A 25,881-nucleotide genomic window follows, 5' to 3' on the forward strand; every position below is an offset into this window, starting at 1 on the left:
ATCTTTTGGTAAATAGACTCCTAAATATCTCATTGAACTTTGGGTCCCACTTAAGGTGGTATTTCCCTTTTAATAAATCAGGAGGGTTGTAATTAAAAGTTAGAATTTGTGTTTTTTGAACATTTAACTTATAGCCTGCCAGCAAGCCAAAGCTATCTAAGAGTTTCATTACTTCTAGAAATGAACTAGTGGGATCCTCCAGATATAATAAAACGTCATCTGCGTACAGTGCTATATTTTTGCTCATTACCTTGTGTAGTTATACCTTTTATTTTGTTATTTTGTCATATCCACTGGGCTTGTGGCTCTATATATAGAGCAAAAAGCAATGGAGATAAAGGGCAGCCTTGTCTAGTCCCTCTTTCTAAAGTTATTCTATCGGATAAATAACCATTTATTTTAATTCGTGCTGTTGGTCTATCATATAAAGTTTGAATACCTTTAATAATATTTTCACAAAACCCAAACCTACCTAAAACCCTATAAAGGTATTTCCAACTAACAGAGTCAAAAGCTTTCTCAGCATCTAGGCTCATCAAAGAAGCTTCTAAATTATGTTGCTGAATATGGTTCATGATATGCAATCTGTGTCAAATGTTATCATGGGTTTGTCTATTTTGAATAAACCCTGTTTGATCATAGTATATCAAATGAGGGAGAATCTTTTCAATTCTTTTAGCCAGTATTGCTGTATACATTTTATAATCCACATTAAGGACTGAGATTGGTCTGAACGATCCACAATCCAATCTATCTTTCCCCTCCTTAGGGATAACTGAGATGATAGCCTCTCTCCATGATGGGGGCATTTTCCCATCAATTAATACCGAATTACAAGCAGAAAGAAGATTTGATATCAATTCAGCTCGGAAGGTTTTATACCATTCTGAATTAAAACCATGAGTTCCAGGTGATTTATTAGCTCTGAGGCTCGTAATCACTGAATTCAGTTCTTCTCGTGTTATAGTCGTTTTTAATATATTATTTGGATCTTCCGTAAGAGTTGGTAAACTGAGAGATTCCAGAAAAGTATCCATCTTTTCTTCACTTTCTGAATGGGGTTGTGTATATAATTTTCTGTAAAAATGTGTTAAAGTGTTTTGAATTTCTTCCCATTTATATAATACACCATTACAGTTCTGGTCCCTTATTTTATATATTGTATTATCGGTCTGTTGTTTTTTTAATTTTCTTGCCAACAGCTTTAGTGATTTTGACCCTGATTCATAATATTTTTGTCAAGTAAATATATATTTTTTTCAATTTCCTGTGTATGTAAGACATCTATTTTGTTTCTAAGCTTCTTTATTTCTTTCATGATTTGTGAATCCTGTTTTTCTTGATGTTTTTTCTCCAACTCTTTTAACTTTATAGTCAGATGATATAATTGTAGTTGCTTTACCTTCTTCTTATGACTACTCAGAGCAATAATTTCCCCCCTTATAACTGCCTTTAATGTATCCCATATCATCTCTGGTCTCACTTCCCCATTATCATTCTCCTCCAAAAATAGTTTTATTTCTTGTTTTATCTGTTCTTTACATTGTGGATTGTTCAACAGACTTGAGTTCATCCTCCATGTTGTATTTTCCCGATTACTTAATCGTATGGACAATGACATAGGAGCATGGTCTGAAAAATTACTTCTACCAATATCACAATCTTGGATCCTATGTCTATCTCTCTTGTGTATAAAAAAAAATAATCAATCCTTGAATATTCCAAATGAGGGAAGGAATAGTGAGTGTAATCCCACCCACTTGGATAGAAATCTCTCCAAAGATGTATTATTCCCATTTCCCCCATCAGTACATTAATCTTTTTATACAGTGACTAATCTCTCTGAGAAGGTATATTTGTAGAATCAAGCCTGGGGTTAAGAGCACATTCCAATCATCCCCACAAATCAGTACCCCTTGTGCATTAACCATCAAATCGACCATTTTTTAATAAAAATTAAAATCACTACCAGGTGGAGCATATACATTAAGTAATGTTAGTAATTCCCCTTCAATTTTTCCCAATACTAATACATATCTCCCCTCCTTATCTTTAACTTCTGTAAGCAACTCAAATTGAACCTTTTGAGATATCAGTATAGCCACTCCTCTCCTATGGCCAGATTTATATGAGGAGAAATAGATTTTTGAGAAACCCATTCTCCTTAATTTCTCATGTTCCAATACACTCAAATGTGTTTCTTGTAAAAAAGCAATATGAGCCCCTTTCTTCATTTTAGACAAAATCTTACTCCTCTTAAGAGGGTTAAGCACTCCATTAACATTAAATGTAACTATTGTAAGGTCTTGCTTGGACATACTTTATGTAAATGGTAAAACTTTCAAAATCTCTCCCATACAACATATGTTTCATATTGTTAAACATCCTCTTCCTATAATTTTTTTCTAATAATGCACCACAATCAAAAAACACAATAAACAAAGACATTAACCAAACAATCTTAAACAAAACTGTATCCATCTCCGTCTCTTTCAGAGTACTTTCTTCCAACTGTGCGGTTCTTTTCAAACTGAAATGTGGGCTTCTCTCCGTTAGGGAAATCCTCCTTCTCCTCTGGAGGAGGGCCCTTAAGTAGGGGGCGGTGGCAAATCCGAACTTATATGATAAAGAGAAAAAAAAAGGAGTGTAACCAGAAAAATAAAAATTCACCAAGAATCTGTCGTAATCACCAAGTATCTGTCCCGACATGTACAAATTCTCTTAAAACATGGCAGGAAACTTATTTTTTTTAAAAAACCCTTAACTATTAAATCACGACCAACTCACTATCAAATTTCTTCAATCTTGCGAGGGGGGTCTTCTCCTGAAACTCTGTAATTTCTCCTGATATTGCTGTTTTGAGGAATGGTCTTTCCCAGGACCACCCCGTCTTCCAGCCTTCTGCCAAGTAAACAGTCGCTTGATGCTGCTGAATGGTATAGGCAGGTGCCGTCTTCGTAAAACACCCGCAACCTCACTGGAAATGGAGTCTGAAATTTAATTTTCGGCGATTTCAGCTCCTTTTTTACTTCAGAATATTCCATACGTTTTTTTAGTACTGTCGGGGGGTAATCATTATCACCCTAAAAGTGTTTGTTATTGTGGAAGAGTTCTTTCTTTTGCCAAGCTTTACGCAACACTAACTCTTTTATCTTTAGCTTAAAAACGTGGCGACAATGGAGCGCGGTTTGGCGTCAGGGCCTTTAGGTCTCGGCGCTAACGCTCTATGCGGCCTTTCAATTCCCAGTTCCACGTCCTTCGGTAAATCAAGTTCCCCCCCTAGCAGATTTTCAAGGAAGGTGACCATGCAGCGACCCTCCGATTCTTCGGGGATTCCGTAAATCCAAATGTTTTCTCTGCGCGATCTTCCTTGCTGGTCTGTTAATTTAGTTTCTAAAGTAATTTGTCGTTGCAAGAGTTTCTTTATCGCAGTTTCTCTTGTTAAGACCCTTGTTTCCACTTCTTCGATTCGTCCCTCTGCTTTATCCAGTCTCTTATTAACCTTGCTCAGCTTCTGTTTAATATCCATAAGCTGCTCTTTATTATCCCATCTGAAGTCTCTAAGTTCATATAATATTTTCTGAAGACTGGCGTCTGCGCCATCTTGTTCAGAGTCCGTTGAGCTACTTCGACTATGGTCCGAAGTTGCAATTTCGACATTTTCCACGGTCGTTAGTTTTCTCCTGCTTCTCCTGACAGCCCCTTCAGCCATAGTTATTATTTTTTCAAACGTAATGTAGAAAAAAAAACACTTTTTCAGGACTTTATTACAAAGTTGCTGGGAGATCCGTATTTATGCTGCCTTTCCCATCCGCATTCTAACCGGAAGTCAGCAGCAACATTTTTATTGGATTCTTGCAGATATTTATTTGTTTCAATACAATTCAGTGCAAACAAAACATTTTCAAAAACAGAATTTACAATGTCCTTGGCAATAACAGTGACCCTATTGTTGGGAATCTGAGATTTTGGACTTCTTTTTTCCAAAATGGAGATTTCTGCAGCTTCTGGGAGCAATAATGACTCTTTTGAGTTACTCTCTTGTAAATTGTTACCCGCAGGGGTGAAATCCCGCTTTGTTTTTTCAACGATCTGAGAGACTATCTGTTCAGCAATTTCAATGATTTTGGCTTTAGAGATCCCAAAAGCAATATCACTGTTTGCTCTTTCCATTCCCACACTTGATTCCGAGGAGTGAGACTTTAATTTGAAAGATGGGGGGCTACTGCCATTTGTTCTTTTCTTAGTCACTTTCGCCTCATCTCTCTCATTCTGCTGGGCATCAGGACTCTGAAGAAGGTAGTTCTTCTCCACAGATAGCAGTGTACCTTACCTGTCCATATAAACTCTTCTCAATCACCTTCCTTTCACTAAACAACATTATGATAAAAATTAATGTGTGACATTGTTACTACATGGCCAAAATACTAACTAGATTTTGCAATATTAAACAATGGTGACTAATTAACAATATATAGGCATCTTTTCTAGTGGTAGAACAATTAATCTATTTTAAAGCACATTCCTGTGTAAAAAAGATGGCCTCCTAACCATGATGTTGTGGGAAATCCTACATCCAAGGAGCAGGACACAGTCTTTGTGGATTCAGTTGTTTTATTGAGCTCAATAATAACATCAACGCGCGTTGGGTCTGCCCCGCAGGACAGACGAACCACAAGGGTTTCCCAGCTCTTATATACAGTATGATCTCAGGAAGCTGTTTTGTTTCATAGCTTCATGTGTATTCGTCTTGCCCTTTGATATGTAGCATGAGTTGACCGGTTGGTCCTGTCTGAAGTCCTGTCCTTTGATGTGTAGCTGTAATTGTTGGAGCTGCTTAAGAAATGTTAAAACACCCGACATATTACACAATGTGCCTGAACCAACACTGTAGTGTTGAATACAGATATATATATATATTTTCCATCAATGATATATATATATAAGTGTTTTTCTACTTCAATGATTATGTTCGTACTTTTTCAATTTACCTACTGGATGTCTAAAACTTGCTTAGGTTTTTAACTTTAATATGAGAGACTTATAAAATAAAAATCACCACAACAAAATAGGACATTGGAAATTATAAATCTTTAACTTCAAACTGCAACTGTTCCATAACACTTTAGCAAGTATGGTACAATCGTGTTCCTATGTGAAGAAAGATCACTGGTAGTTAACATCATTGTGTTTTCAACAACAACTACTTGGTCAGGCGCAATGTATCTAACCAGTTTCATACTGGGTACTTCATAATTGACACATAACAAATACAGTTAAATTCAGAAAATAAATAATAAGTCTATATTGAAATGTGCAGAAATATGTCATGTTTATGTTTGTACCCTGTTAACTTCATAGAGATTAGACCTTAGAGAATTTAAAGATTCTGTGAAACACGCAGTTTGACCAGAGGATCCCAAACTTTTCCATACAACTGTATGTTGCTGCTGCATCATTCAGGACAAAGCCCAAAATGCGTTTCCAACACATTTGATGACTTAGTGTTACTTAGTTGTTACTGCCCTCTGGTGGTTGTTGATTGAAACATAACATCCATTCTAACACGACCAGACATTTCTCCCACTGTCAATACTTCAGCAAAACTTCACATTTTATACCGGTGCCACAACATGTTGTTAGTTATTATGATAGAAATGTGTTTTAATATGACTAATATATTATTGTTGTAATGCAGTATGATCAGAGTTATACATAAGTACAATACAACAGTTTATTTTTGCGAAGGTTCAGTTAGTGTATTTTGACTGCTGCTCTAGTCATTGTCAATATCAATATTCAAAGTCAATGTTCTAGTCATTACAACAACGCCAGTCTATGGTAAACTATATCTAGGATTTGGAAAAATGCACATGAGCTAACACAACAATATGCACATGTTCTGTACTGTTAACAGACTGATTCATGCATTCGCAAAGAGAGAAAAAGCAATTTAACGAACGCAGCTGGGGAAGTGAGCTCAAAATAGAAAACAGTTCCTCTTTAAACATTTACACATCACCATACTTAAATGATTAAAATAAAAACTTTCTGTACGCACTGATGCTTAACATACCACAACTGCAGCATGTAGGACTTACCCATCAGACAGCTGACTGATCAGAGGGACTTCATGAAACCAGTTGGAATCAGTAGTCACCTCTTCAGTGGAGTCAGGTGAAATATGAACTGACCCAAGAGAAAAGAATTATTGCCGCATTAGAATTCTCATGGCATGCATAAAAAAGTGATCAATCCAATTAACATCCAAAATAGGCAGAAAACATGTATTTATTCATAGATAAAATTAGGATGCTGATTAGGATTTATTTATCTGTTTACCCATATAATTTAAATCATTTTCACACCTTAGCTCACAACACTTTTACTGCACCAGACTGTGGCACAATGGCTGCCCAGAGACCCCCAGACTTAATTGGAACCTTCTTCAGCCTTAACAGTAGATGTTACCAAGCTTTCAAAACCCAACACTTGTGCATTAATCATTTAATATTGATTAAATGACACAAAACAATTGACATGTTTTTATCTGAATAAGTTATACAAATAAAACTGAATTGAATTAAACTGATTTTTTGGATTATATGTTCCATTGAAGCTGTGCCACAAAGAAAACATCCTTTTAGTTGAATAGTCCTTTCAGATAGTTTAGATCAATAGATGCTGTAGATGTTTTAATTAGAAAATGCAAAATGTGGATTACAGAAATATTGAATATAATGTATTTACATGTTGTGGCTGGAAATTAAACAATCTGAAGATAATGAAGGATTCCTTCTTAATGTATTATTTTATGATGCCTGCAACTTACTGCGTGTTTCCCTTTAAAAAGTTTTGATCTCAGTGCATACATATTATTCTTTTCATACAGACATATGATTGAAAAGCTTTGGAATTTTGTAATTGTAGGTGTTTATTAAACAAATTCTACAGTTCTGTAATCAGTAGTAAACCTGAAGATGTTGTCAACCTGCATCATTCCTACTGGCCAACAAACTAAAACACATTAAATTGTGAACTAGATCACAGTTGTACCACTGCAAATTATTGGATCTAGAAGCTTACCCTGTTTTCCAGACTGAAGTATTTCATTAAAATATTGCCTTTTAATACGGTCTTGCATTTCTCTCTCAAAATCCTTCCTTTCCTGTAAACTCTCATTTAGCTTTTGCTGCAGGAGAGCAACCTTCCTTTCATATAATTCAAATGCCTGAGAATGACAGAAAACCTTTCACAAGTGGCTATTCTTTAAAGAAAAAGGAAAGCCTCTCAACAAAAGATGAAAAGGTCCATCTCATTGTTGAACATCTTGTATTAAAAAGCACATGTTTTTCCATTACTCTAGTATTTAATGACAAATGAACTAGCTTGCAACCCAACATGTTGCTCGTAGAAAACTTCCCGTCCATAAGGTCACATTTTAATTTAGTATCAGACAGAAGCTGTTGGGCACCACTGAAATTCCAGCTCAAGTAAAAACTACAGGAGACTCCAATCTCATCTCAATCTACAGCACCCTGAAGCTGGGAAGCTGGGTCTGGTCAGAGCTCAGAAGAAGAAAGGCTGGGTCCGACATTACTTGGATGAAAGACTCTGTGTGTAGTTCAGAACCTTGCAGGCTGGGTATAAGAGATTGAAGCAGCAATGTCTCTCCTCTAATGCTTAGGTAATGAAGAGGAGAGATCATCAACCACCCTCTTGGATCCTCTTGGGGAGATACCCCTGAGGGATACTTTAGAACAGCCAATTATGCAAAGCAGCATGTCTCTGGGATGTTACTTGGAATTAAAACCCACAACACGCAGAATAAATGCCACACAGGCAGGTGCCTAAGGCTGGAGATAAACCATGGGCTTTGGAGATGCAGTGCTATAACCATGAATTGGAGGCACCAAACACTACCAGAATATGGTGCTTTGGCACCTCTGTAGCATATCTTGGCATAACCACCCTAGAGTAGACACACAATATAAGAGGTGCCAACATACCTTGCTCATTGTGGTCACTGAGGATCCAAAAAGTATTAGTTTAGGTTATTAATTTAAACCTATAGGTGGTCATCTTGGAAATACAACAAAATATAGCTGCAAGGTCAGTGTCAGGTCCGGAATTTGCATGAAGAAAAGTTCACCTTAAGAGGATGAATCCAAACATCCCTTACTCCAGTACCTTTTTGTGCCTTCTAGCTCTGGTCTCTTTCTTCAGCTGGGCCTGTCGCACCTCCCTCCGGGCATCTTCTTCTATCCTCATCTGTAAAGCTCTCTCTCTCTGATTTTCCACATCTGTAGAGCCGTCAGTGAAAAGGCAAAGCAGATGACAAACAGCAGAAAGCATATGAAAAGTGTCTGAAGTCTAAGTGTGACGATACAGTAACATGATTCACTAAGGGTATCCACTCTGCAGAAATCTGTTCGGCTGGAAGAGGCGTATACAGTATAAGGTGAGAGAATTTTTTTAATTCGCATTTTGCAACATAAATGCTTAATTACTTGTCAGAAAGACAACATCTTTTAAAACAGTTATGCTAGAGATCCTGTTATCTTTTGCTTGCTCCCCAATCATGCTGTATTTACAGAGGTGTCACAAAGTCACTTGCCAGAGTGGATATAAATGTCTCTAATCAGTTTAAGATGCAGAAGGAAACCAGCTATTAAAGATCTCTCATCCAGGTGATGACCAGGAGCAGCCCTGGGTCAAAATAAATCAAACTGTATTCTCATACCTCAGCCTGTCTGCTGTACTGCAGACCTTTCATACGCTGTATTTCACCACTGCATATCTCCTCTGTTTTCGGAGCTCCTGCCTGGTGCCTTCATAAACAACAACAGAAAAGAAAGCTTAATCCACAAGGCAAGGTCAAAATGTCAGACAGCAGCAGAGGAATTTGTGAATGTGGTATTTCCGTAGAGCAAATGCCAGCAGCCATATCACTCTGCAACTCACAACTGGCAGAGCCTGGTCAGTACCTGGATGGGAGACCTCCTGGGGAAAACTAAGGTTGCTGCTGGAAGAGGTGTTAGTGGGACCAGCAGGGGGTGCTCACCCTGTGGTCCATGTGGATCCTAATGCCCCAGTATAGTGACTGTAAACAGGCACCGTCCTTCGGATGAGACGTAAAACCGAGGTCCTGACTGTCTGTGGTCATTAAAAATCCCAGGGCGAAAAGAGTAGGGGTGTAACCCCGGCATCCTGGCCAAATTCCCCATTGGCCCTTACCAATCATGGCCTCCTAATAATCCCCATCTATGAATTCATTACTCTGCTCTCCTCCCCACTGATACCTGATGTGTGGTGAGCGTTCTGGCGCACTATGGCTGCCGTTGCATCATCCAGGTGGATGCTGCACATTGGTGGTGGTGGAGGGGAGTTCCCATTACCTGTAAAGCGCTTTGAGTGGAGTGTCCAGAAAAGCGCTATATACAGTAAGTGTAAGCAATTATTATTATAAATGTTTATCTTTTGGAAAACTTTGACTCAGTCAAAACATCCACTTGCTTGCACAATTAATTAACTTAAGGCAAACCTTTACTTACAGTTGTATTCTTGACATCCAATGTTTTAACATAACAGTAATATTTACAGTGAAACGAAAAAAAAATGTGATACAAATATAACAAATCAGGGAATCTAAAAGGCAGGAACTTGCTGTTAAAGAGTGAGGAGCTTACGTATGTCATTACCTGTCTCTGTTAGCCATAAACTGGTCTGAAATATTCTTGGATCCTTCCTCCAGGAGCCATTCCCTCACATCGGTGAAGCTGATATCCTGGGAATCTCGTTCTGCTCTTGGAGCTCCAAGAACTTCTTCACTATTGTTTTCTGAAAGCCAGCACAGCCTTTTACTAGAGTGTCACACTCCCTTCGTTGCAAAGTTCTCCTAAGCACTATTATAGCCGAGTGTGCACTTCAAAACCAACACTGACTTTTTCCATTAGATTTTTAATTTGAGCTCACAACAATAGAATGTGTTTGTACAGTATATGTATAAGAGTGAAGGCTGAGCTAGTGTAGTTTGTTGATCTAAACATTTCAATTTAAGAAGTACATCTTGGATACTAATTTGAATGTCGCCATTCTAACTCAAAGCCTTCACGGTATCAAACCTGTGTGGTCACACGTCCCAAACAGTCTGGCTCTGCCAGTGGAGCCTGGAGACCCCAAAAATATAACACACGGTTTGCATTTTAATAATTTACACCTCTAATAATAATAATAATAATAATAATAATAATAATAATACAAAGTAATAAACACCTTATTTGAAAAGCACGGACTGATTAGTAATTTGTACAGAGCAACATAACAAAACAGTGGCCACAGTACATACGGAAATCTCCAACTATACTATTTTTAAAAACGATGTCTTTTTTCTGTATATCAAGACCTAGTTTCCAGTGACTACCGCGATGCGCCCTTCCATTTCCTAACTGTGTTATAGAAAGCAAGTGGCGCTGCTGAAGAAAATATCCTAAAAATAACTACTTTTTGTAGTGTCCGTAATGTGACGAGGGGTCCGGTTCACCTTCAGACTTAATTTCTTATATAAGCATATTGTATATACAGTAGATTTTATAGTCTTATAAAATACTTTTCAAAGCATTTTATAATGCTACTCTTGCACTCTGCTGTCTCCTAGTTCCTTTCAGTTGGGCTTCACCGGTGAAATAAGGATGAAAACATCCTCTCTCTGCCCAGTCTTGCTTTTTGGCGGTTGATGTGTCTGTATGTGTCTTTTCTAGATATGTCTAAAACGGCACCTAATATGCAGGAAGAAGCTGTTAAATTGGTAAGCTGGTATCTGTAGCTGGGTAGCTGCAGAAAGGGATTAAAAACGTACAGACAGAAACTTTTTAAAAACAAATCTGGGTGCGACGGTAGGATGAGGTCACAACGGAACGGCCATTTCACAAGGTTCCTAATTCCTCAGCCTCGAGATGTGTTCTGGTTGTTTGCGGTTTGGCTGAAGGTATTTGTACCGTAGCAATGCCGTGCTTTAAATTTCATACTTGGTTATTTCAGATCCCCGTTTAAATGAATAGGTGTGTTAACCCCTCTGTATTCTGGCTAGATTTCACTCTGGAATTCTTAATCCGGCCTTCCTAAAGTTTTTCCTTAAAACAATTGGTGAAGACATTTCTCACTTTTTAACCACTTTTCATCTGTAGCTCCGAGGAACTGCTGGTATAATGGTGAACAATGCGTGATGGACTTTGGGATCCTTTGGGATGGAAAAGAAGTGTAGAAATGCAATTTTGATTATGGTCAATTCTGGTATTGTAGCCATTTATAGTTATACAGGTCATGCCCTCAATATTCTCAGTCACAGCAGCATGACACATGGAATATTATCCATCCATTGTCTAATCACTTGATCCAATTCAATGCTGTGGAGAAGGGCTCTGCAATTACCAGAGGTCAGTTTCTTCTTTCTGTTGCAGTGTGAGAGCAAAGAAAATTTGCAACAATTATACTGCTTATCTGTTTAGTTGCAAGAGAATTATCCTTTCTTTTGTTAGTCCTGCTTGTGTTTATTCTGCAGTCTGGTGAACAACAGGTTGTGAAATTAAGATCTATTTGATTAATTGTCTTTTATCCACCCTTTATCAGAAGGCTACTTATTCCTGTTTAAGGGTTTAGCTGACCAGGAGTCTATTCCAGAATCCCAGAGGTGTAACTCGGCATTAGTAGTATACTTGTCCTCTTGTAGGGTACATACACAAACACACAGGGCGATATAGACATTCCAGTGAACTGAACAAGCATGTGTTGAAGATGGAAGTTGAAGGGAATCACCCAAAGAAAGATTATGTGAAAGCAGGGAGAACACGCAAACCCCCTACATAAGGTGCACACGTCTGGAATCAAATTAAATGACCCCCAAACACGTTCACCAATTTTATTTCTAAAAAGATAACTTTCTGCATGATGATAAATGATGAATGCACCTTCGTGTTTATTAAAATATTATTCTAAATGATTTTTAAAAATGGTGTTATTTTTATGTAAGAACTGTTTCAATCAAACACAAAAAAAACAATATTTTAGAAAGTTGGAAAAGGAAAAGATGGTTGAAAAGTATGGAAGCCCGTTTCCGCCAGGGAGTAAAAAAAACACGCTATGGTATCTCACTGTGGTCAAAAAACATTTCTTGATTCTGCTTGAGCAGCTTCATGAATTGTAAGCGACTGTAAGAGCTCTTTCTAAAGTCAGCCCTCCTACAACAATTTATCACGCAGTCTCTTATGTGCACATTTTCCCACAAGTTGATCTCTTAACATGTCAGCTTCCAATACTCCAAAGTCACACGATTTAGCCAGTTCTCTTAGTGAATTGAAATAAAGACCTTACTCAGGTGAGAACTCTCTCTTGTGGCTTCCTTGAAAATTAATATTTCCATGACAATTGTAAGATTCATAAAAGCATATGAAAAGTGTCTGAAGTCTAAGTGTGACGATACAGTAACATGATTCACTAAGGGTATCCACTCTGCAGAAATCTGTTCGGCTGGAAGAGGCGTATACAGTATAAGGTGAGAGAATTTTTTTAATTCGCATTATGCAACATAAATGCTTAATTATTTGTCAGAAAGACAACATCTTTTAAAACAGTTATGCTAGAGATCCTGTTATCTTTTGCTTGCTCCCCAATCATGCTGTATTTACAGAGGTGTCACAAAGTCACTTGCCAGAGTGGATATAAATGTCTCTAATCAGTTTAAGATGCAGAAGGAAACCAGCTATTAAAGATCTCCCATCCAGGTGATGACCAGGAGCAGCCCTGGGTCAAAATAAATCAAACTGTATTCTCATACCTCAGCCTGTCTGCTGTACTGCAGACCTTTCATACGCTGTATTTCACCACTGCATATCTCCTCTGTTTTCGGAGCTCCTGCCTGGTGCCTTCATAAACAACAACAGAAAAGAAAGCTTAATCCACAAGGCAAGGTCAAAATGTCAGACAGCAGCAGAGGAATTTGTGAATGTGGTATTTCCGTAGAGCAAATGCCAGCAGCCATATCACTCTGCAACTCACAACTGGCAGAGCCTGGTCAGTACCTGGATGGGAGACCTCCTGGGGAAAACTAAGGTTGCTGCTGGAAGAGGTGTTAGTGGGACCAGCAGGGGGTGCTCACCCTGTGGTCCATGTGGATCCTAATGCCCCAGTATAGTGACGGGGACACTATACTGTAAACAGGCACCGTCCTTCGGATGAGACGTAAAACCGAGGTCCTGACAGTCTGTGGTCATTAAAAATCCCAGGGCGAAAAGAGTAGGGGTGTAACCCCGGCATCCTGGCCAAATTCCCCATTGGCCCTTACCAGTCATGGCCTCCTAATAATCCCCATCTATAAATTGGCTTCATTACTCTGCTCTCCTCCCCACTGACAGCTGATGTGTGGTGATTGTTCTGGTGCACTATGGCTGCCGTCGCATCATCCAGGTGGATGCTGCACATTGGTGGTGGTGGAGGGGAGTCCCCATTACCTTAAAGCGCTTTGAATGGAGTGTCCAGAAAAGCGCTATATAAGTGTAAGTAATTATTATTATTATTATTATTATTATTATTATTATTTTAATACCCTGAATGTATGAAATGAGCACATGCTTGTTTTTAGCCTAGTCCTGCTGACAATCACATTGCTGGTCTGATCACCTGCAGGATACGAGAACTCCGTTTCTATAATATTTTATCTTTGAAGAACTGGCATCCGATTCATTTCCAGTAGTCTCTTTCATTACTTGACTGTCTGTTGGGAACTGTTAGTCCTGCTTGTGTTTATTCTGCAGTCTGGTGAACAACAGGTTGTGAAATTAAGATCTATTTGATTAATTGTCTTTTATCCACCCTTTATCAGAAGGCTACTTATTCCTGTTTAAGGGTTTAGCTGACCAGGAGTCTATTCCAGAATCCCAGAGGTGTAACTCAGCATTAGTAGTATACTTGTCCTCTTGTAGGGTACATACACAAACACACAGGGCGATATAGACATTCCAGTGAACTGAACAAGCATGTGTTGAAGATGGAAGTTGAAGGGAATCACCCAAAGAAAGATTATGTGAAAGCAGGGAGAACACGCAAACCCCCTACATAAGGTGCACACGTCTGGAATCAAATTAAATGACCCCCAAACACGTTCACCAATTTTATTTCTAAAAAGATAACTTTCTGCATGATGATAAATGATGAATGCACCTTCGTGTTTATTAAAATATTATTCTAAATGATTTTTAAAAATGGTGTTATTTTTATGTAAGAACTGTTTCAATCAAACACAAAAAAAACAATATTTTAGAAAGTTGGAAAAGGAAAAGATGGTTGAAAAGTATGGAAGCCCGTTTCCGCCAGGGAGTAAAAAAAACACGCTATGGTATCTCACTGTGGTCAAAAAACATTTCTTGATTCTGCTTGAGCAGCTTCATGAATTGTAAGCGACTGTAAGAGCTCTTTCTAAAGTCAGCCCTCCTACAACAATTTATCACGCAGTCTCTTATGTGCACATTTTCCCACAAGTTGATCTCTTAACATGTCAGCTTCCAATACTCCCAAGTCACACGATTTAGCCAGTTCTCTTAGTGAATTCACAAAAGCATCAACAGATTCGTCCTGAGACGAATTCCTACATTTATGCCGTACCAAAACCACATTTCTCCGCGGTGTAAAGTAAGCGTCTAAGGCAGCTAGTCTGTTCATATGTACCTTTTTCTCCAGCGAGGTTGGCGAAAATCCGCTGCAGGGGCGCCCCGATGCAGTGCAGTAATGCAGCCCGTCTCAGGCATCCGGAGCTTCTGTAGATCCACTGGCTATTTCAAAACATCTGTACGACTTCATCCATGTCTTGTATTCCGTATACAAATCCGGAGCTCCGAGGTTCAGTGGAAGCGGTGGAGAAAGCTGGGCATAAGCAAAACTTCTCGGCGCGGCGGCCGTATCTTCCATGGCGCAAGCTTAACGAACAGTCCGAAAATTCAAGAGTTCGTTTCAACCAGCACGAGAACTAAAATCTGCAGTGTTCTGCTCGCTTTGAGTTCGCCAAGCACTCATCTCTCGTCGCAATAAATGTTGTGTATCTTAATAAAGAGTCGTTCTTATATTATTTTAACTATTTTATTAACTACACAGATCACTCCCTTACACCATATATTCCCGCCTTCTACTCTCCCGTTCCGTTGTCTCGCGATGTCTACTCACTATACTCAGCTACCATATTCAGATATTGTGAAACAAATTTTAACTAAGCTGCTCTTAAGAATTCATCCTATTTCTCCAAAGGGGGAGGAGAAACAAGCACAGATTATGGAAAGTTTATCTTGTTGGGAGCTTAGTGAATTTGCTGTGGGCATTATTGACAATGTGCCGAAGAAACTATTTACAGCCCCAGATACCTCAGAATGTAATCCAACAATAGGAAGCAATATCCAATGTGAGCTGGTTTCTGTCAAACAAGTGGCCAGCTGTATTTACAGAGAACTGCTGCAGAGTGCTGGTTCCAAAGACAACTTACAGCAAGCAGTAGCAGCCAAGAGTGAGAACCTGGCCAAAAAGATAGTTAATTCTCTTGGGAGAGAAATTATGAAGTTCCAACATTCAGATATCGAGTCTTCAGATGCTCCTCAAGCTGACAATGATATGGAAACCCAGAGCACCGAGCAGCTCATGTGCACCAAAATGGACCAGTTAGAACCTTCAACTGTTATTGGTCGAACAGATGCAGTGAAAGATATCATGGCAAAACTGCTTTTGAAAATTCGCCCTGGATTCCCCAACCCAGAAGATTATTCTGGGGAATTGGAAGAGCTGTCTGAGTCTCAGGTCAGGGACCTGGCACTGAAACTCACCAAAGATGCTCTGAAGGAATTGTCAAAGGTTTCCACTCTAACCATCAGTGAACCAAAGGCTGAAGATCTTCCATTACAGCAAGCCATCAAGAATACTGTTTACTCTGTTTACAGCAAACTGATGGAATCCATTGGCAGCAAGAAAGTATTACAAGTAGGAATTGCCTCACAGAATCCAGAAATGATCAAGGAAATGGCCTGTCGTGTGGCTAAAGAAACTATTGCAAATTATGGTTTACGAAGCGGGTGTTCAATTCCATCTTCACAATCTCTCATTTCTCAGAAAACCAGTAAGTCCACACAGGACAAAATTGTGGACACAAACGTAACTACAGTCAGAAGTAAAAAACTACAATCTTCCATGAAAAAGTCTCCAAAGGACTTTTCTCCAACAGTCCGAAGTGTTTTTGAAAACATTTTCCAGCCAGAAGACACTATGGATAAGTCCTGCTCATCACGTTCCCTAGGAGAAGCTGTTGGTGTGACACCTTGTTCTAATAAGAAAAAAGGTTGCCCTGCTTCTGAGACCCCAGAGAAGCCTGGAGATTATTTGGCTCAAAGAGTCCAGGATCAAGAAGTAGTACAGCAGTGTAAGGCTTCAGGGAAGACAGTTAAGAAGACTAAGAAGAGCTCCTCGATGCCAGACTTTATGAAAACACAACCTCTGGAGTCCTCTTTGCATGATGTGGTTGATGAGGTATGACCAACAGTTCCAAACCTGTAAAAATTTCTCTTATGAAAGTAGGATGGACCTGTTCTGTACCTAATTAACAGACATCTGTGTAGGATGTACTGGAAAATGGAACTCTTATTTTGTAAATATGATGATAGTTATGTTGTGCATTTTCCTTTACAATAAAACTACAAATCCAGATTTGTTTACCCTAATACTGTATAACATCACAGAAATGTCAGTTCATAGCATACGTACTAAACTCACCTGTCTGTGGATTTCAGCTTTATCACTTTCTTATTCAATTAGTACAAGAGCAATCAGGTGAGTTAATGCTACTATAGAGAGACTTGCTCACAGTATTGTCTACCAGTATTTCCAAACTGATGTCTGCATCATACAAAAAATTGAGATGCATTTTTTCTATACATGCAATTGTAAACATTCACATTGATTTATTATTTTATATTTCATTGTCTGCCTTTATTCTAGTGTTAACGTCAGTGCTAAAAACATATACACACCCCATAATCCTTATCTTCTTTTCCGTAAGAGAAGTGTTACTTGTTTTGATTTACTTTTAAAAATGAAACAAAATTAACTGAACTGTAACTTTTTGTTTTTTTTTTTGTGACAGGAGTTGCCCGGACACTCATCTTGGTATGTGTACAATCCCAGCCTTAATAAGAACAAAAATCTCAGTCCAGCCCAAAGCAAGAGTGGTCTGCGCATTGACATAGCAAAACATTACATGACCCCAATGCAACTGACCAAAACTCTAAGAGCGACGGGCTTCTCTCGCACAGCAACATCCCCTTTGCAGTTAATAGGCCGGATGAAGATGTGAATGTGAGCCAGAAAGTCAAGAAACATCTTTTGAAAAAGTTTGGCTCCATGATAAAGCATAAGATCATGGGTAATACTGTAGGTCAAAAGATGTCAGAACTCAGAATGAAACAAATCCATCTTTGGAAAAGTTAAGAGCCCAGGGAACATCCAGTGGACGTGGGAGCTGTGAAAGCTTTGGACCATTTAAAGTGCCTGATGAGTACAACGAGCCTCAAAAACACAAGGTATGGATTAGTTACCCAAACTTTAATTATTAATTAATTTGGGCATTATTGTATTTTTAATATTAGCACTACAGAAATTATTTGAATAGAATGCTCATTTGTACATCAAATAATATTCTAGAAGACATTTCTATTAATTGCAATCAACAAGAATAGCAACTGCTATGGTGGCCAAAGCTGAATATTCTGTATGAATAATGACTACAAATTTATCAAGATCAATACAGTACGTAACAGTTTGAAGAAAGATGTGAAGACGGGGGTTTGAATTTAATCCTTTCTGTAGGGGGTTTAGACTTCTAAGTCACAAGCTGGGGTTTATGGCAGGAAAGGGGGTTAACTGATAAGGATTGCAGATGCAAGCTAGGAACCCCAATGGCCAAATACCATGAACCCCCCTCTTTTCCATCAGACCGAGTGACGTCAGAAACGGAGAAGAAGACACTATATAACCCAAAAGTTTGTAACAGTACGGGGAACAATACTTCGGTTTTGTTGTTTCTTGCGGGAAACAAGACTTCGGCTTTATTGTTCCTTGCATGCAATAAACTCATCTGTTTTACTTCATCTCGGGATCAAGAACCTTATTCCTTCTGTTACAACAAGTTCAAGTATAATAGCTGTGGAAGAAATATTCCTAAATTGTTTTCTTTGTGTGCTCATAGTTCTTCAAAAAAGAAGTTTTTAGTTTGGACAGATTCAGTAGGAACAAGCCTCAGAACACTCCAGATGGTGAGTATTTAGTTTGTGACTGTGATTTTATTTTGTGTAGCACATTAGTGACAAGTGTGGTTCAGAATTAGACATTGGATGGAATTTATGTAGAATGGGGGAATTCATCCTAAATTTAGAATCCTTTAAAAAACAAACTGATTTGTATACAAATTGGCCTTAGTGTTCAGCAAACGTCAAGTTGTATTGACTCTGCTACCTCCATAGGAATGGTGAGGCAGAACTCTAAACTCCACTCTGATCAAGTGGTTAACTGTGCACCTCTACTCTTACCTGATCTCTCTTCTTCTAAATAGTCAATATGGTTTTAGAAAAGGTCATTCTTCCTTTACCAACTTGTTAAAATTCTTCAAAGAAGTCACAGCAGTAAACACACAGAACGTACATAAATGATATGATTAGATTTTAAAGATGCTTTTGATAATGTTCTTCCTAAATTAAAGGCAATAGCCATTTAAGGAATTTCATGTATTGAACTGGATAAGGGACTGGTAATAGTACAGATCATGGGTGAATAGTCCAATAGAAGATGACGGGAATAATATATATGAATGTGATTGAAATGATTGAAAAACAGTTGTCTAATAGCCAAATTACCACACACCTTTAATCAAATAGCTTCTTATTAAATAAACCTGACATTAAGATGGCTCTGGGTAGAACCGTATCCAAAGTCTATCTGACCTGCTGCCATGGAATAAAGAAACTTGAACAGTGACATGTCAAACCACTCTGTGTTTCCAGGGATCCCTGTAATTCCAAATTCAGGAAGATGCCAAAAAAAACATATTTGCTGTCGAAGTTGTCGACTGCTTTATCCAGAGCCTTTCTGTAATAATCCATCTGCCATCATCAAACATGTTTCACATGGAGGGGAAACTCCTTGCAATGAAAACTCAAAAAAGAGTTCTAATGATGGGAACCTCATTTGCCTAGCTGATCTACTGTTTCTGAAATAAAAATAATTGCATTCATGTTTTTTTTTATAATGTTGTGTTATATAAATAGGTGAGAACACTACCACATCCATGACCAGACACTTTTCAACTAAATCAGAAAATGGTTGGTTAATTTTAATGTTGTCTTTAAATATCTTATTGGTGTACTACACCATTAAAAAAATAAAAGAGTTTTAGCCTTCATAATTCTATTCATAGTTATAGCAAGACCTGATTAACTGTAAGTATTCAAAATCCTCAAAGCTACTGACCTACAGTAGTGCACTTCATAAGATTTAGTAGTGCAGCATGAACTAGGGGAAACTACTTGGATTTAAAAAAAATATATAAAAGGTTTAAATAATCTACCAAACAGGGAAATGGATATTTTTATTCAAAGGGTTTGGGGCCTGGAAGAAACATACCAACTGCGATGTGGACGCCGATATCCTGACGTCCTTGAGGAAAGGGTTAGACTAGATACATGAATGAATTGGCTACTGAAAAACCAGGCAAGCCAGATGAACTATCAACGTTCTACTGTGCACCTAATGAACTTTCGTGTGATTGGCAAGTTGCAATGCCTCACTGCACAAGCTGTATTCCTGGTCAGAGGGCTTAAAACAAATTGCCAACTTTTTGTGAAAGTACATAAGCTATAACTATAGTATTCTCATTCCAGAAAGTGTTGCGTTTCTTTTTTCCATCTGTACTGTGTGTATATATATATACTGTATGGACCAGGAACTTATCTAGTCTCTTTTTGGTTTCCATTCGGACCGCTTAGGGGAGCGAACGGTAAACGGACCGCGGTGAGGAACAAGTCCCGAAACGGTTAGCCAGCATCTTGATACTGTCTGCAGGAGAGAGTAATTTTAATAGGCTGGGCAAACGATTTTTAAATTTTTTTAAAAAGAAATAAAAAATGAGATATAATGATGTGTTCCTGCTCAACTTAGACATTGCACGACTTTAAAACCTATAAAAATGGGTTTCGAGAGTTAAAAACCACTTTTTATGCGCGAAAAATGGGTGATTTTTCTTCCTCGTGATCAGCTCAGAATCTCTGTGTACGCTGTAAGGTTTTTACTTCTTAATTAAACGTTTAAAATTCACGAATTTCATAAAGACAACACACGTTTCGAAGAGAAAAAATCCCATTCTTTTCTCTTCCTGTTGTGTGAAACTCATCAGCAGGTCTTTTTTTCCCAATCAGAGGCTCTGAAAATAGCGTACCGCCCACTGCGCTCCGTCAGAGAGGGGCGCGGCACCGAGAGAGGGAGGAGGCGCGGAGCTCAGCAGCACAGAACGAACGTTCTACTGCCTGGAGCGCTTATGGCAGCGATCGCGTCTGCATTTATAACTTAGTTTTTAAAATTAATCAAGCAATATGAAGCATCTCTTTTTACTTTTAAGTAACTTAATTATCAAGCACAGCTTTCTCACCACCTAGACTACTTTTTGATACCATCCTTAGACAAAGCAGAAACTTCTTGTTCTGTCTAATGACATTACAATTGGAAAGATTACAGAATTTAATCGTCTTTAATTTTGTTACGTTATACATTTTAGAAACGTTTCATCCATACAAACACCACAAAACTATTCTCGATTGTATTTCTGAATGGTATGTTACACTTAGTTCACTGTTTTAATTACACCTTATTAAGAAAGTTAGGTGTTAGCATAAACTATTAGCAATCAATATTAAATTTAGCACTGTAATAAGTTGTTGCACTTTCCCCCGCATCTTGTAAAAATATATTTTCATTGTTCAAATATACATTAAATCTGACTATCATATAATAAGTTAAATACAAAACTAAAGAAGAAATAGGGTTAAATATAATTCAAAATATTTTGCTAACAATGTTAACTGTTTATAAATAATAAATTGTATTAACTAAAGAGTAGGATGGCACAGTTGTTAGTATGCTTTTTGTTTTGTTTCTTTTTCATAAATACAACAGTAGTACCTGATGTCTCAGCGCCTTTCAAAATTAAATTATGCATGCAAACCTGTGAACTAGAAAGATAACTAAGATATCCATCCATTTATAATGGTGGCAAAGTGGTTAGCATTGCTATCTTGGAGCACTGGGGTCCTAGATTCAATTCCTGCCATCCTGTGTGTGTGTGATGTTTGCATGTTCTCTCTGGGTTACATGGTTTTTCTCCATATGTGTGATATGACTCCCTCTCGCACTCCAAAACATACTGGTAAGTTAATTGGTTTATGGGAAAACTGGCCCTGGTGTGTGTGTGTTTGTGTCTGTCTGTCCTGTGATGGACTGGCGCTATGTCCAGGGTGTATTCTGCCTTGTGTCCGTTGCTTACTGGGATAGGCTCCAAATCCTCTGTACTGGATAAAGAGATTAGAAATAGATGGAACTATACACAGTGTTAGAAACCCACTATGAAATGGCAGCATCTCACTGAGAATAAAATATTTTATACTGCTGGCCTTTTCACCTCTCTTGCACATCAGTATCCATACCTAGTTATTTAAACAAATTACCTCTAATTATAAACATCTTAATATGCTGGCTCTGTGGATCCGCATCAGCTACAGTATGTTTGCCCATTCCTTCAATTCATGTGCATCCAACACACAGTTCAACACTAGTAACTGCACAAAATCTAAAATACAATCCTCATTTCAGTATCTATGTAAACATACAGTCTGTTAACTTCATCATCTTCATCAAAAGTATGCTTAACCCCATTAGGAAGTGTTCTTGTTATCAGTGTATTCCTTAGCTTTCCCAAAATTATCTTCTTCTTACCAACATCTCTAGTCTTTTATCCTGCAATAACTCAGCCAACACTTAAATCCCCAAAAGCTGCTTGTGTTAATTTCTTTAAATCACAAATATCATGTGTAAATACTGGCCATTTAATACTCTGCATTGTGGGATAATAGTTTATTTTAAAGGGAACTAGAGAAACTAAGAACTAGAGAAATTAAGAAAGGCTTTTTTTCCTAGAATTAATAAATGCACATCCTGTTCACTGGGGAAATTAAATCCACATTGAGAAATCTTCAATATGTTCAGAATATGACAGCAAGAATCCTATCAGGGATGCATTACACCTGTTTTCAAGTCCTTGCACTGGTTACCTATCAGGTTTCGAGTCAACTTCAAATTCCTCATCCTCATTCTGTACCTACAGTATATGGCTTATTATCTGTCTACTCCCCCACCTTTGTCTGTCTGACTCTGGTCTTCTAGCTGTCCTCAAGAACATCTACATTCTGTGGGTGACAGGGTCTTCTCTAGCTGCACCCCAGAGCTCTCAATTTGTATTCCCAGTGATATCAGTCACGTACCATGAGTGCATTTAAATCTAACCTCAGAACCTTTCTTTTCAGAAGACTTAGTGTCTGTATCTGCTTCATTTTCTAATTTTGGTAGCACCTCTAACTGCTTGTCTTTCTTATATGTATTTACTTTGTAATCTGTGGTCCTTTTATCCGTTTTTACATCTACTGTATTGCTTTGAGATGCCACCTTTAATGGTAATATATAAAATATTTTTTTTTTATTATTGTTATAGGGAAACATGATCAGATTTTCCCTGGTTCAGAAAAAAAGATCTAAAGTATACTAGTTTGTCACTCTTTTCATTCCCTTTGCTAAATGACTTTTCATACTAATCTGATCAATCTAACTGCCAGTTTTCTGTGCTTTCTCTATCCTGCTAGATTTGCAATTATTCTGAATATTTTCATCTTGAAATAACTCATTTCTAAATACCCTTTTCACTGTTAACATCTTATAGCAACTCTGCGACAAAATATACACTTGGCTCAACCTGACAGTTCATCCTGCTACCAACATTAAATAAAACAAATCTTAAGATTTCTATATTTATGTCTTTATTTAGTGGTTTCATTAGTGACAAAGGCTAAACTTTCTTGGAAAAATGTCTTTTATGTGTTGCGGAAAAAACTGACTTGCTTTAACAAAATATGTTTACAAGTCCTTTCACCTGGCAGTTTACCTAAATGCCCAACTATCTGATAAGCCCTCCATGAAACCATAGTTGCTATTAATTCATTTAGGGCTCACTGACAGAATTGCTGTTTTTTATGCATGCTAATTTCTGATTCCTCACTTTGTTTCATGTTTATAGATAAGACTATTGATCGCGAAGGGAAATTGATGTACATGTTTACATGTTCTTTTGTAACATACACCTTTTTGTAATTTTTTTGTATATCTAAGCAAGTGTTCCAGCATCCCTCTTCTGCACTATAGGCATGGCTTTTATTCTGTTTGCTCCATTTCTAAAACTTTTTGCTCATGTGCATTTTTGTATTTTTTTACACCTCTAGCACTTTAACGTCCTGAATTTTCATTTGCCTTAATTTGTAGAATGAATTTGAGTTTTAGCCTTAAAAATCTTAAGTTTTCACTATCTTTTGTTTCTTGTCCTACAACTGTTATTATTGATCACCATGACTTCATTCAGCCTTTCCTGAACGTCTATGACAGGCAGAGAGAGTGCTGTTTCTGGTGCGATCTTTTGCAGCTGACATTTCACTGTTTTAAACGAACAAGAAATTAGATTGCTCATAAATCACTTATTCTATATAAATACAGCGTAATTGCCCTCCGAAAATCCTCTTTTTCTTGTTCGTTTTAGAGACCTTGATCGAAACTGATTTTAGATGTCAGAAAGGATTTATTTTCTCTGTATTTCCTACATTGCTTTGTCGAGATTTTAACTTTATATTTAGGCTCAGATTTCAACTATAAATCGTACACTAATTAAAAGCAGTAAATACTGATGTTTTGCTCCCTCTTACCACAAAAATATATATGTTTTGTAGCTGGGATGAACTTTATTTCGTACGCGTAGCTACTGCGATTTGGACACGAAGCGGTTAAAGATGGCGGCAAATCAGGCACCCAGAGAGGGGGGGGGGGGCGTCTTCTCGCCTCCATAACTAAAATGCCAAATAGGAGTGGCTTAAGCGACATACGCAGTCGTGTAACTGACAGTTTGTGGTAGCCTATCGTGTAAATTTCGCTTTGTTGCTGATAGGTTAAGCTTTCGAAACTCTGCCCCAAAGTCATGTGACTGATTTTTCGCCCTGGTTAAACGCAATGATCACAAGCATCACCATGGTTACTGGGATGTGTAGTTTTTAATTCCGTTTGAATTATAACTGTACGTACTGTCTTCATATTTGGCCAGGGCTTTAAAGAGAAGGCGCGCCAAAAAATTTCGGTGCCGTTGTCTCGGCTTTAAAGGTACCCCCGTGCTGGAAGAATTTGACCTCGGAACGTTTTCCCAGCGTAATTTTAATATAATTTGTCTCCCTGGAGATCGATTTAGATTATTCGAGAAATTCAAACTACGATCATAACATTTATATTTATAGACATACTCCAATATGGCGTCTCGCTCTCCATCGTCTTCCCCCGACTCTGCTACAGGTTCAGGTACCGACCCGGCTCGGCCAGACACATTCTATCTGGTTTGACTTTTCAGGTCAAAGTTGGAACATGTAACAGCAAAACCAGGGTCCATTGACTTTGAAGGACAAAGGAAATGGTAAGTTAGAATGAATTACAGTTAAACGGGTTAAATTGGAAACTGTCTTCTTAGATAATTGTAGAACTACATTGTGATTATAAGCATAATCCATCTACAATACCTCCTTGTAGTAGGGCTACATTGGACCTGTGACTTTATTTCTCCTGGTATTCTCCAAATATTTTGTATTACTGACAAACCTACTGGCCACATATACTGAGTTTTATACATTATTTATATGCAAAATTTAGAAATAAGCAGTAGGCATAAATGAACAGGGTAATAAAATATATCTATATCATATCAGGTACATTTAAAAAATAAATTGAATCATTTTCCACACAGTGAGCATATTGCCACTGTGAATTTAAAATAGGAATACAGTTAAATACAGTTAAATTCCAGTGGATTTGCTGTTTGAAACAGCCATTGTTATCCTGTGTTCACATGATGACTAGCTAATCATATTCTTAAAGTTTGCTTCTTCTCATTGATACCTTTTCAGTTGTTGAATATGTATTCTTTTCAGTAAGCGATAGCTAAAGTATTGTGCACAAAGTCATTTTAAGTTACACGAGGCAAGAGACAAATCTTTGCGAGTCCACAAAACCCACACTAAATATAGGTTTCAGTGTTGTCCAGAAAAAAGAAAGGTAAATGTGCGAACTTTTACAGTGATTGTAAGAAACCCAACAGACCAGGGACTGTAAGTGGGGTTTCAGTTGTTAAAGGCTAAATAACATCCTAGGCAAGTAAGATCTGTCAGTCAACTTATGGGATAGACTATGACTAAATTACATACCCGAGAAGCTGAGTTCTAGTATTGACAGTCTCCTTGCCGAACTGTATTAAAAATAGAAAACAAAACATTTGCCCTACTGAAAAGCGGTTAAGAGTTTCTACCAGCTGGGCTCTGCAAGGCTGCTGATGGGTTACACATTGTTCTGTGATGTTGCAGGCAGGCCTGGAAGCAGCTTGGGGACATGAGCAAAGAACAGGCCATGCAGGAGTATGTAGCGTGTGTGCATTCACTGGACCCAGAAGGTAGGGACTTCCTTCTG

General features: G+C 38.0%; 1 protein-coding gene and 1 long non-coding RNA gene across 4 annotated transcripts in view; both read left to right on the top strand.

Annotated features, from left to right (window-relative positions):
- The window catches only part of LOC138241224 (acyl-CoA-binding domain-containing protein 6-like), a 182,284-nt gene that overhangs the window by 149,279 nt on the left and 7,124 nt on the right, over positions 1-25,881 (top strand). For 2 of the 3 annotated variants that reach the window (XR_011190409.1, XR_011190410.1), the window contains exons 2-3: positions 24,776-24,838; positions 25,779-25,864. The gene's annotated coding sequence lies outside the window, so the exon portion shown is untranslated. Of the gene's footprint in view, positions 1-24,457; positions 24,535-24,775; positions 24,839-25,778; positions 25,865-25,881 lie in introns of those variants that run through there. The other variant, XR_011190411.1, reaches the window with a different exon arrangement.
- On the top strand, positions 12,120-15,115 carry LOC138241225 (uncharacterized). The gene is made up of 3 exons (XR_011190412.1): positions 12,120-12,550; positions 13,410-13,550; positions 14,731-15,115. It is a non-coding gene; the product is annotated as an uncharacterized lncRNA (long non-coding RNA).

The sequence above is a fragment of the Lepisosteus oculatus genome, chromosome 9 (genome assembly GCF_040954835.1).
Source record: "Lepisosteus oculatus isolate fLepOcu1 chromosome 9, fLepOcu1.hap2, whole genome shotgun sequence".
Classification (NCBI taxonomy): Eukaryota; Metazoa; Chordata; class Actinopteri; order Semionotiformes; family Lepisosteidae; genus Lepisosteus; species Lepisosteus oculatus.